We start from the raw sequence: 5,000 nt of genomic DNA on the forward strand, positions 1-5,000 counted from the left end.
CCAGAGTCTCGTTCGTTATCGGAATTAACCAGACAAATCGCTCCACCAACTAAGAACGGCCATGCACCACCACCCACAGAATCAAGAAAGAGCTCTCAATCTGTCAATCCTACCTGTGTCCGGGCCGGGTGAGTTTCCCCGTGTTGAGTCAAATTAAGCCGCAGGCTCCACTCCTGGTGGTGCCCTTCCGTCAATTCCTTTAAGTTTCAGCTTTGCAACCATACTTCCCCCGGAACCCAAAGACTTTGGTTTCCCGGAAGCTGCCGGAAAGGTCGTCATGGTAACGCCTCCCGATCGCTAGTTGGCATCGTTTATAGTCAGAACTAGGACGGTATCTGATCGTCTTCGAACCTCTGACTTTCGCTCTTGATTAAAGAAAACATTCTTGGCGAATGCTTTCGCAGTAGTTCGTCTTCCGCCGATCCAAGAATTTCACCTCTAACGGCAGAGTACGGACGCCCCCGTCTGTCCCTCTTAATCATTACCTCGTGCTCCGAAAACCAACAAAATAGAACCGAGGTCCTATTCCATTATTCCATGCAACACTATGCAGGCGAACAGCCTGCTTTGAACACTCTAATTTTTTTCAAAGTAAACTTATCGGCCACCGCCGACACTCAGTCAAGAGCACCGACGGAGAACCGAAGGTGAGGCGAACGCAACCAGTGACACGCCTTGCGACGGACCGGCGGCGCTCGCCCAAAATCCAACTACGAGCTTTTCAACCGCAACAACTTTAGCATACACTGTTGGAGCTGGAATTACCGCGGCTGCTGGCACCAGACTTGCCCTCCAATGGATACTCGTTAAGAGTTTTAGGATGTACTCATTCCAATTACAGGGCCTCGTTAGAGTCCTGTATTGTTATTTTTCGTCACTACCTCCCCGTGTCGGGAATGGGTAATTTGCGCGCCTGCTGCCTTCCTTGGATGTGGTAGCCGTTTCTCAGGCTCCCTCTCCGGAATCGAACCCTGATTCCCCGTTACCCGTTATCACAAAGGTAGGCACGTAGCGTACCTTCGACAGTTGATAGGGCAGACACTTGAATGATACGTCGTCGGTGCAGAGACCGTACGATCCGCGTGGTTATCCAGAGTCATCAAACGTCACAGGACGAACCCGGTCGGTTTTGATCTGATAAAAGCGCGCCTCCCGAAGTCGGCGCTTAATGCATGTATTAGCTCTAGAATTACCACAGTTATCCACTTCGCTTACGAGACCAAATAAACCAAGACTGATTTAATGAGCCATTCGCAGTTTCGCTTTACGAGAACTCGTACTTGCACCTGCATGGCTTAATCTTTGAGACAAGCATATCACTACTGGCAGGATCAACCAGATAGCTGCGACAGCTGCGCTCGGCCCTTGCTGGGCCGCCCGGCGCGTGCTCGTCGCATTCGTTTAAGACCGAGGCGATCGCCTGCGGCCGTACTCAGCTTCGACAGTCGCTGGCCGCGACGTCCACGCTCTCGCCGGCAGTGCCAGGCGGAGCGATTTGCGTTTTTTCTTTGCTCGCCCTCTCTCGGGCTCGATCCATTCAGTTTCGCACAAACAAGAGCTCTGCCGGCCGCCTGCAGCGGTGCCTAAAACCCGGGCATAACAATGCGACCGTTCTGCTAGGCCGACAAGCGCTCAAGCCAGACGCTCGATCGAACGCCCCCTACATATTAGTCGAGACAACGGCTCGCTCATTAGCATCGCGTTTGTACTTTAACTTTTTTTGGCTCGGCTTCTTTCGACGCCGATGCCGGCGACGCAGCACTCTCTCGCCCGCCAGCCACCAAGAAAAGGGTGCGCTCCGACCGGCCCCGCACCGCTCTTTCTTGGCTCATTCGAGTTTACTGTCTTTCGCTCTAACATGCCTTACCTAGGGTTAGGTTAGTATGCTTGCACGTTTGTACTTTAACTTTTTTTGGCTCGGCTTCTTTCGACGCCGATGCCGGCGACGCAGCACTCTCTCGCCCGCCAGCCACCGAGAAAAGGGTGCGCTCCGACCGGCCCCGCACCGCTCTTTCTTGGCTCATTCGAAATTACTGTCTTTCGCTCTGACATGCCTTACCTAGGGTTAGGTTAGTATGCTTGCACGTTTGTACTTTAACTTTTTTCGGCTCGGCTTCTTTCGACGCCGATGCCGGCGACGCAGCACTCTCTCGCCCGCCAGCCACCGAGAAAAGGGTGCGCTCCGACCGGCCCCTCACCGCTCTTTCTTGGCTCATTCGAAATTACTGTCTTTCGCTCTGACATGCCTTACCTAGGGTTAGGCTAGTATGCTTGCACGTTTGTACTTTAACTTTTTTCGGCTCGGCTTCTTTCGACGCCGATGCCGGCGACGCAGCACTCTCTCGCCCGCCAGCCACCGAGAAAAGGGTGCGCTCCGACCGGCCCCGCACCGCTCTTTCTTGGCTCATTCGAAATTACTGTCTTTCGCTCTGACATGCCTTACCTAGGGTTAGGTTAGTATGCTTGCACGTTTGTACTTTAACTTTTTTCGGCTCGGCTTCTTTCGACGCCGATGCTGGCGACGCAGCACTCTCTCGCCCGCCAGCCACCGAGAAAAGGGTGCGCTCCGACCGGCCCCGCACCGCTCTTTCTTGGCTCATTCGAGTTTACTGTTTTTCGCTCTAACATGCCTTACCTAGGGTTAGGTTAGTATGCTTGCACGTTTGTACTTTAACTTTTTTCGGCTCGGCTTCTTTTGACGCCGATGCCGGCGACGCAGCACTCTCTCGCCCGCCAGCCACCGAGAAAAGGGTGCGCTCCGACCGGCCCCGCACCGCTCTTTCTTGGCTCATTCGAAATTACTGTCTTTCGCTCTGACATGCCTTACCTAGGGTTAGGCTAGTATGCTTGCACGTTTGTACTTTAACTTTTTTCGGCTCGGCTTCTTTCGACGCCGATACCGGCGACGCAGCACTCTCTCGCCCGCCAGCCACCGAGAAAAGGGTGCGCTCCGACCGGCCCCGCACCGCTCTTTCTTGGCTCATTCGAAATTACTGTCTTTCGCTCTGACATGCCTTACCTAGGGTTAGGTTAGTATGCTTGCACGTTTGTACTTTAACTTTTTTCGGCTCGGCTTCTTTCGACGCCGATGCTGGCGACGCAGCACTCTCTCGCCCGCCAGCCACCGAGAAAAGGGTGCGCTCCGACCGGCCCCGCACCGCTCTTTCTTGGCTCATTCGAGTTTACTGTCTTTCGCTCTAACATGCCTTACCTAGGGTTAGGTTAGTATGCTTGCACGTTTGTACTTTAACTTTTTTCGGCTCGGCTTCTTTCGACGCCGATGCCGGCGACGCAGCACTCTCTCGCCCGCCAGCCACCGAGAAAAGGGTGCGCTCCGACCGGCCCCGCACCGCTCTTTCTTGGCTCATTCGAAATTACTGTCTTTCGCTCTGACATGCCTTACCTAGGGTTAGGTTAGTATGCTTGCACGTTTGTACTTTAACTTTTTTCGGCTCGGCTTCTTTCGACGCCGATGCCGGCGACGCAGCACTCTCTCGCCCGCCAGCCACCGAGAAAAGGGTGCGCTCCGACCGGCCCCGCACCGCTCTTTCTTGGCTCATTCGAAATTACTGTCTTTCGCTCTGACATGCCTTACCTAGGGTTAGGTTAGTATGCTTGCACGTTTGTACTTTAACTTTTTTCGGCTCGGCTTCTTTCGACGCCGATGCCGGCGACGCAGCACTCTCTCGCCCGCCAGCCACCGAGAAAAGGGTGCGCTCCGACCGGCCCCGCACCGCTCTTTCTTGGCTCATTCGAAATTACTGTCTTTCGCTCTGACATGCCTTACCTAGGGTTAGGCTAGTATGCTTGCACGTTTGTACTTTAACTTTTTCCGGCTCGGCTTCTTTCGACGCCGATGCCGGCGACGCAGCACTCTCTCGCCCGCCAGCCACCGAGAAAAGGGTGCGCTCCGACCGGCCCCGCACCGCTCTTTCTTGGCTCATTCGAAATTACTGTCTTTCGCTCTGACATGCCTTACCTAGGGTTAGGTTAGTATGCTTGCACGTTTGTACTTTAACTTTTTTCGGCTCGGCTTCTTTCGACGCCGATGCCGGCGACGCAGCACTCTCTCGCCCGCCAGCCACCGAGAAAAGGGTGCGCTCCGACCGGCCCCGCACCGCTCTTTCTTGGCTCATTCGAAATTACTGTCTTTCGCTCTGACATGCCTTACCTAGGGTTAGGTTAGTATGCTTGCACGTTTGTACTTTAACTTTTTTCGGCTCGGCTTCTTTCGACGCCGATGCCGGCGACGCAGCACTCTCTCGCCCGCCAGCCACCGAGAAAAGGGTGCGCTCCGACCGGCCCCGCACCGCTCTTTCTTGGCTCATTCGAAATTACTGTCTTTCGCTCTGACATGCCTTACCTAGGGTTAGGTTAGTATGCTTGCACGTTTGTACTTTAACTTTTTTCGGCTCGGCTTCTTTCGACGCCGATGCCGGCGACGCAGCACTCTCTCGCCCGCCAGCCACCGAGAAAAGGGTGCGCTCCGACCGGCCCCGCACCGCTCTTTCTTGGCTCATTCGAAATTACTGTCTTTCGCTCTGACATGCCTTACCTAGGGTTAGGTTAGTATGCTTGCACGTTTGTACTTTAACTTTTTTCGGCTCGGCTTCTTTCGACGCCGATGCCGGCGACGCAGCACTCTCTCGCCCGCCAACCACCGAGAAAAGGGTGCGCTCCGACCGGCCCCGCACCGCTCTTTCTTGGCTCATTCGAAATTACTGTCTTTCGCTCTGACATGCCTTACCTAGGGTTAGGTTAGTATGCTTGCACGTTTGTACTTTAACTGTTTTCGGCTCGGCTTCTTTCGACGCCGATGCCGGCGACGCAGCACTCTCTCGCCCGCCAGCCACCGAGAAAAGGGTGCGCTCCGACCGGCCCCGCACCGCTCTTTCTTGGCTCATTCGAGTTTACTGTCTTTCGCTCTGACATGCCTTACCTAGGGTTAGGCTAGTATGCTTGCACGTTTGTACTTTAACTTTTTTCGGCTCGGCTTCTTT

The 5,000-nt window shown here is 54.5% G+C and overlaps 1 non-coding gene across 1 annotated transcript in view; it reads right to left on the reverse strand.

Annotated features, from left to right (window-relative positions):
- The window catches only part of LOC144431632 (small subunit ribosomal RNA), a 1,811-nt gene extending 469 nt beyond the window's left edge, over positions 1-1,342 (reverse strand). Inside the window, exon 1 of the ribosomal RNA XR_013480194.1 lies at positions 1-1,342. This exon is cut by the window's left edge and continues 469 nt beyond it. This is a non-coding gene — a ribosomal RNA (small subunit ribosomal RNA).
- Positions 1,343-5,000: the final 3,658 nt, after the last annotated feature.

Source organism: Styela clava, chromosome 13 (genome assembly GCF_964204865.1).
Source record: "Styela clava chromosome 13, kaStyClav1.hap1.2, whole genome shotgun sequence".
NCBI classification, from domain to species: Eukaryota; Metazoa; Chordata; class Ascidiacea; order Stolidobranchia; family Styelidae; genus Styela; species Styela clava.